We start from the raw sequence: 8239 nt of genomic DNA, 5'->3' as shown, positions 1-8239 counted from the left end.
GTGCTTATAATGGGTAAGGCATGAGATAGTCACTCATTGCATCCATAGAAGCTGAAATGCTACTAGGTGCCCCTTACATTTATATTAGCACGTGCATTGCCCTACTGGGACTAATATAGACCACACTTGTCGACTTTGTAAAACTCCTCTCTGGGAGAAGCCCGGAGAGTAGTGAAAGGGGGGCGAGGCAAGGATACGTTTTGGGGGCGGGGCGAGTCTGCTGTCCCCAAGCCCTGCCCCCATGACCGGCAGCATCAATTTGCGGGTCCGTGTACGGGGAGAGGGGCTAAAATGACGCGGAATTACATGATTCGTGTCATTTTAGCCCCGCCCCCTCCCCTTGGACCCGTAAAATTCAGAGTTTATTACCGCAGGGAATGGGGGAGCCGGGGCTCCTGCGAAAATGCGGGAGACTTGCCCACCTTCACGGGGGGCCGGGAGGGGGACCCGATTAATGGGACCCTCCCGGCCATCCCGGGAGGGTAGGCAAATATGCTATAGACCAAGCATTCCCAACCACGGTCCTCAAGGCACACCAACAGTGCAGGTTTTAGTGATATCCAGTCTTGAGAACAGGGGTGACATTTATTATAGATCGTTGTTGGGTTTTGGGCGATTTATATCGCAAAAACGGCCGTTTTTTTTTTTTTCCCCAAATCGACTACTTAATGGGTGCCGATTTGCGGCATAAATCGCACTTTTTGCCGCTAATTCACACTTTCTGAAGTGCCGATTTACAACATCGCATCCAGATGTTTTCCCATTGAAAAAGATACAAATCGCTAATTTAATGTCTGCCGCATTTGGAAATCGGCAGCAAAGTGCGATTTCTGCCCCCAAAAAAAACAGACCAAGTCCAGGGTGGCGGATTGCAAAAAATCGCCACCGTTTGAGCGTAAAAACGGTTAAATCTCTCACAGGTGACCCACATACCACTTACTAACTCCCCTACATATACCCCAACATGATTATGGACACCTGTGAGGCTGTTTGAGATGGACATTTTGCACAGTGGACTGGAGGTGCTAGTGTGTGAGCTGGGCCGTTTGGAGGAGCTACGCAGGAGGGTTGCTGCTGCCCACCAGATCCAGGTACCCTGACCACTCCGTGCTTCTCGTCGGTACCGTGCTAGGGTGTACCTGGACTCCCTCTCTGATCAACAGGTGGTGGACATGTTTAGGTTGAACCGACAGAACCTGTTGAACTTATATGAGCAGGTGAGAGATGATTTGGACCCTTGTGGGGGGGCCAACTATGCAGTGTCTGGGCTGCAGAAATGAATGTGTGCCCTCCACTTGTTTGCCACAGGCTTCACTCAGTCTGTGAGCTCATGGGCCTTGGGGGTGTCACAAGCCACTTTCTCTAAACATTTTTCTCAAGTGTTAAATGCATTAAAGAAGCTGTGGCGCACATATATCACATTCCCACGTTGTGAGTCCGAGTGGCAGGACCTGAAGGTGGCATTCTATCGGCTCTCAGCATTTCCAAATGTGCTGGGAGCCATAGACTGCACCCACATTGGGATTCGGGCCCCGCACGTGAGGGAGCATGTCTATGTAAATCGCAGGGGCAGACATTCCCTCAATGTGCAGGTGGTCTGCGATGCCAACCTCAGAATTCTCAGTGTGGTTGCAGGCTACCCCGGGAACTGTCATGATGCCTATATCCTGCGGCACTCAGCTCTCTGGGACCGTTTCCACAACCACACCATGCCAGAGGGCTGGCTACTTGGTAAGTCACTTACAATGCTGCACATATTGCTACCTGCAATGTAGTGGAACGCACCTTTGGGGTGCTGAAAAACCGATTTCGGTGTTTTGACAGGTCAGCAGGTACACTGCTATACCACCCTGCCAAAGTGGTTTTGGTTGTCCAGGCTTGCTGCATGCTGCATAACATAGCTTTGGGTCAACCAAATTATGTTGATGTGGCCCCTGCAGCAGTCGTGCAGGAAGCTCAAACTACTGATGTTGTAGTGCGAAGTACACAGAGGGGGGATGTGGTTCGTACACGGATGATCCGGCAGCATTTCACAGGTAATTTGTGTGTGTACAATGAATAGTAATGGGGAACCTGTAACACACATACATTGGTAACATTACATTTTTCCCTGTCCATGTTAATTGCCCAGAAGCAGACCAACAATAATGGCCAACCCCTGCAAGCTACCCCACCACAGCATACTTTATGCCAGGCAACATGATAACACCTATAACAATGTCAAGTAAGTACTGTAGTTTTCAGAGTGTGCAAATGTTGGCAACTACTATTTAACATAGGCTTCATGTATGGAGGTGACATGGATCATTGATTTCAGGTGCTTGAAATGGTGCAAAAAAAGTGGTGGCTACATACAGTATGCAATTCCCAATGCTTATCCCCTTCAAATGTGACTATTTCCTTAAAATCCCATTACTAATAAGCACACCCAACCCAAAGTCCCATGGCTGCTAAAAAGTCACTAGTTGACAATACATAATAGAACAGTGTGGGTAATCATTTGTAAAAAATGACAACAAGTTTGCTGGATGCAAATAATTTTGACTTGCAGAAACATTTGGCCATAGGCCATAGCATATGAAACATTTGCAGGAAGAATCACTGCAACAGTGAATGCAAAAAAGAACATGATACACATGTAAATGCAAAGAAGATTATTCATGTTTAAATAATGCCCCGGGAATTAGCACCCTTACCAGTAGTGGCACCACCACCCCTAGTACGGACACTACGCCGTGGGGGAGTAGTGGGGGACCCACTCATGGGTGTGGAGGATACACTACTGCTTTGGGTAGATGTGGTTTGGTGCTGACCTAACAAAGTATTAGCACTGAGGCTGATTTGCGTTTGTAGGGACATCAACGCAGTTGTTTGCCCATTAATAGCTTGGGTCTGTTCAACCATGTTGGTATTTAGACCTCGAAAATTAGTAGTTTGACCCTGAATGGCTTGGCCAATTTCTGCTAAGCGTGTGTCTAATGTAGAGACAAGACGAATTTGTGTCCCTACATTAGCCCGCACACTTTGCGAAATTCTTCTCATTTGCAGAGCTATGTTCCGCACATACCCCTTCACCGTTTCTAGTTGGGTGGTCTGCACCTCCATAAAAGCGAGTTGTTTCCCCTTAAAAATATGGATGGATTGCGCCAACTCCTCCGCACTAGTGGGGGTGTTGGTGGGTGCAATGCTTGTGGGCTGCTGCCTATGTGACTGTGTATAGGGGGCTTCATTGACTGGGTGTGCTTGGTTTGTGCAGGTTCCAACGATGTCACCGTCTCCAGGATGATTTCACTCATGTCGTCGATATTTTGCATGGGATCCGTTGGTTCAGGCATCGGTTGTGAAGGACCTACACATGAGAAAAGAGTGGTAAGTATGCTATGCAGATTGCTGTATGGTGGGTCATGTTACCTTAGTTTCAATGGTTAGGTGTTGCTCATGCATTATGCATTGGCACAGGCTACTGTGGTGGGGACAGGCATGTGTGATTTGTGCAATGTGTGTGTGTAACACTATGATATCTCACCTGCAGACTGGACAGTGTCACCAATCGGATGTGGCTGATGTTGGTCAACAGCAGGCTGGGACACCAGAGCTGGAGCAGTTTGAAAGAAGAAGACATTTTCCATTATGATCATTTGCACCTAACTGGCATTTTTCGCATGATGCAGATAAAAACTTTTCCTCAATCAAACTTTTGGACCCTGATATGATTACATAAGGAATTTGAAGACTTTGAACTGAAGTGGTTATTTGAGTATTATGACTGTGAACAATTTTTTGAATCCACTTGCAAATAACAGGAAAGACCAGCAGATTACACATGTAAAAGTGACTGTAAAGTGCTTTCCCAACTACCCAGAGGATTGATAAGGATTAACAATCAGGTACACTGCAGGCCTACAGTGTTTAGGACAGCACACATTAATAGGATCTGTGGAACTACATAACCCAGCAACATGCAGAGTCCATTATTTAGCAATGCAAGGTAGCAAAATGTGATTTTGCTGGGATATGTAGTTCCACACACAGCAATCTTTTGGACACATAAAGCATAGCAGCATAATAGCATGCGCACATGACATAGCAAAATGGGTAGTTGACATGTGTGGACACTTACCAGTTGGCGGTGGAGTGGGGGGCCTGTCTGTGTCGGCAATGTGGATGCCGGGAAGCACCTCCGGTGGGATGATTCGGCGTAGCAGCCTCTCATATGCCTTAAAGCGGACCTCCTGCCTAGGGCCACCTCCTGTGCGACAGGCCTCTTTCTTCTCCAGGGCAAGCTTGGCTTTGAGGAGGCGCTTGATGTCATTGTATCGCTTTTTGACGTTGCGCACACTCTTCTTGTGTGTGCTAACTGCATTTACCGCGGAGGTGATCTTGTCCCACATCCCCTTCTTCCTTGCCACACTTGTGCGATGATGGTGAGGACCAAGTAGGCGGTCATACAGGGGCAGGAGTGCACGCACCAGGACCATATTCTCCTCATATGAGAACCTGACTTTCCTCCCACTAGCTGTACGAGCTGCATCATCCTCCTCCACATTTCCAGCCTCACCCTCTTCCTCCTCCTCCTCCTCCTCCTGTCCTGGTTCTTCACCCAGCACCTCCAATTCAGCTTCCTCTGCCTCCTGCACAGGCCAGTCCACCTCCGAGAAATCCCCCTGTTGCAGCTCCTCCTCTGTGTGCCTGGCACTCTGTTCCTCCTGTGAGGACACCTGGCTTGTGCCTGCTTCCTCCTCATCCTCCATAGCCACCTGCTCAGCTTCCACCATGTGGCCTCTCCCTGGCGCAGCTCTTGCTGGGAGCATGCTGGCTCTCCCTGTCCTGCCTCTGCCAGTGCTGGCTCTCACTCTCCTACCTCTCCCAGTGGTTGGGGTGTTTGGGCCAAAGCTGGCTGTCCCTCTGCCTCCTCTGCACCTGACAAAACCTCCTCTCCATCTCAAACGCCTTACTCCCTTTCAAAGGGTAAAATGGCGTCTGCGCCCCTTTATATAGGGGGTGTGATGCGTATTGCAAGGGACTAAGGTGGGCCAATAGGTTAGCATGTTGTATGGGCTGTTCAGGTGAATTGGTGTAAATCGCACTCCGGTTGGCCGCAAATACGCACATGACCGAACCCGGAAATCGCACTTTTATGGCGTATTACATCGACTCAATTCGCACCTTATCGCCGTCTATCGCCATGTATCGCACTTTTTGGGCGGCTTTGCGCCAGCCATTCAATACGCGATTTCTGGGAAAAAATGCGATATAAAAAAAATGGCGATACACGGCGATTTGAGTTTAAATCGCATTTTGTCAAAAACGGTAAACCCAATTAATCTCGCCCCAGGTGACTTAATTAGTACCTGAGTGATTCTGATTAAACCATCTGTGCTGAAGCCTGGATATCACTAAAACCTGCACTGTTGGTGTGCCTTGAGGACCGTGGTTGGGAAAGCCTGCTATAGACCCTTGCATTTAGAGCACCACAGGCCCCCCTTATTGTTAGAATCTGACTCCTGGCCTAGACTCCACCCCTTACTATTTCAGACTCCTCCCACTTCTTACTCTTACTAATATACAGTTTAGTGTATTATCTGTATTGCAGTTCACACAGCAGAGCTCATCCTGCAGGGCGATTCAAACATATTTCGACATTTGATTGGTTTTCTTAGGTAAAGCTGGCACATCATTGGTGCGTAATACACACAAAGAAAGGGGATGGCATTTTTTCCAGTTGATCAAGCCCTTGTTTAGCAATTGTAGACAATTACTGTAAATAGTGTTCACTTTATTAATTGTTTTAGAGCAAGGGCACTGATCACAGAGGAGGACACATCTGTACACACCAAAGCAGAGCCAAAAACTACACATTTAGTTTCTCTTTGTACATAGAGAGAGCATTGGTGCTCCTAACCACCCTCCAATACGGGGCATGGTTTCTCTAGGAGCATGACCACAAAAGCTGTGTAAAATGATTCACCTTACACCACACTGCAGTAACCCTTATTCATGTACTGTTATTTCACACAGTAGTTCTCCTTATTTACAAAACTTCCCACAAAAGTGCCCCCTCTTCACATAATGTCACATAGTAGTGTTCCTTATTACATAACATCAAACAGGTGTGCACGGAAAAAGGGGAAGGGGGGATTTAAGCAGCGCTAAAAAACAATGCTAAAAAGCAGATTGGTCGATCTATCACAAATGTATTTACCATATATACTCGAGTATAAGCCTACTTTTTCAGAACATTTTTTATGCTGAAAAAGCCCCCCTCGGCTTATACTTGAGTGAGGGTCCCACTTGAGTCAATAAGTTTTCCCAGTTTTTTTTTTTAAAATTAGGTGCCTCGGCTTATATTTCGGTCGACTTATACTCGAGTATATACGGTAATAATAATGAACTAAAATGAATGGTATAGCCAAAATAAAAACAATAACAATAATAATACACATTGGTTGGGTTTGTATCATCCTCACCAACTGTTATAGAGAGGTGTCCTGGAGAGTCCTTTTTTATGGGCCCATAAATGATGATATATATTCCCAAGTAATCATCAAGAGGGAGAACAGATGTTGCAGGTTTTTTGCCCGGGGTGGTCCAGATTGGCACAAATAACCAACTCCTACCGTGAATCCTTAAACAGTAGTGCCCCTCATTCACATAATGTCACACAAGAGTGCCCCTTATTCACATAACATCACACAGTAGTGCTTCTTATTCACATTACATAGCAGAGCAGTGTCCCTTATTTACATTATGTAGCAGAGTAGAGACCCTTATAAACATTATGCCACAGAGTTGTTCCCCGTATTCAGATTACATATCAGAGCAGTGTCCCTTATTCACATTACATAGCAGAGTAGGACACCTTATACACATTATGACATAGAGCAGTGCCCACAAAACATCACACAGTAGTGCCCTTTATACACATAATGTCACACAGTAGTGCCCATTATTCAAATAACATTGCACAGTAGTTCCCCCTTATTCACATAACATCAGACAGTAGAGTCACTTACTTACATTATATAGCAGAGTAGAGCCCCTTATACAGTACACATACCACAGAGTGCCCCTTATTCACATAATGTCCCACAATTAGTGCCCCTTATTCACATAATGGGGGAAATTTACCAATATGAAAAACCTGGACTTTAATGACAGTATAACTGGAATTTAATGGCAGTATCATTGGATCTTAATGGCAGTACCTCTGAACTTTAATGGCAGTATCACTGGACTTTAATGGCAGTATCATTGGACTTTAACAGCAGTACCTCTGGACTTTAATGGCAGTAACACTGGAGTTTTTCTGTAGTTTACTGGACTGGATTTTAATGGCAGTACCAATGGACTTTAACAGCAGTACCCCTGGACTGGACTTAAGCAGCAGTATCACTGGAGTTTAACGGCAATATTACTGGACTGGACTTATACAGCCGTATCACTGGACTGGACCTATACAGCAGTATCACGGGACTGGACTTTAATGGCAGTACCACTGGACTTTAATTGCAGTGTCACTGGACTGGACTTTAACAGCAGTATCACTAGAGTTTAATGGCAGTATTACTGGACTGGACTTATACAGCAGTATCACTGGACTTTAACAGCAGTACCACAGGACTTTAATGGCAGCACCACAGGACTGGACTCATACAGCTGTATCACTGGACTGGACCTATACAGCAGTATCACTGAAATTAACTTTAACGGCAGTACCATTGGACTGGACTCATACAGCAGTATCACTGGACTGGACTTATGCAGCAGTATCACTGGACTGGACTTATGCAGCAGTATCACTGGACTGGACTTATGCAGCAGTATCACAGGACTGGACTTATACAGCAGTATCACTGGACTGGACTTATGCAGTAGTATCACTGGACTGGACTTATACAGCACTATCACAGGACTGGACTTATACAGCAGTATCACTGGACTGGACTTATACAGCAGTATCACTGGACTGGACTTATACAGCAGTATCACAGGACTGGACTTATACAGCAGTATCCCTGGACTGGAATTATACAGCAGTATCACTGGACTGGACTTATACAGCACTATCACAGGACTGGACTTATACAGCAGTATCACTGGACTGGACTTATACAGCAGTATCACAGGACTGGACTTATACAGCAGTATCACTGGACTGGACCTATACAGCAGTATCACTGGACTGGACTTATACAGTAGTATCACAGGACTGGACTTATACAGCTGTATCACTGGACTG

The 8239-nt window shown here is 46.1% G+C and overlaps 1 protein-coding gene across 2 annotated transcripts in view; it reads right to left on the bottom strand.

Moving 5' to 3' along the window:
• LOC146019740 (uncharacterized) overlaps positions 1 to 8239 on the bottom strand; it is a 781584-nt gene that overhangs the window by 342561 nt on the left and 430784 nt on the right. The gene's annotated exons all lie outside the window — the stretch shown is intronic.

The sequence above is a fragment of the Crinia signifera genome, chromosome 7 (genome assembly GCF_055691185.1).
Source record: "Crinia signifera chromosome 7, ASM5569118v1, whole genome shotgun sequence".
NCBI lineage: Eukaryota > Metazoa > Chordata > Amphibia > Anura > Myobatrachidae > Crinia > Crinia signifera.
This window is presented reverse-complemented; position numbering and strand designations above follow the sequence as displayed.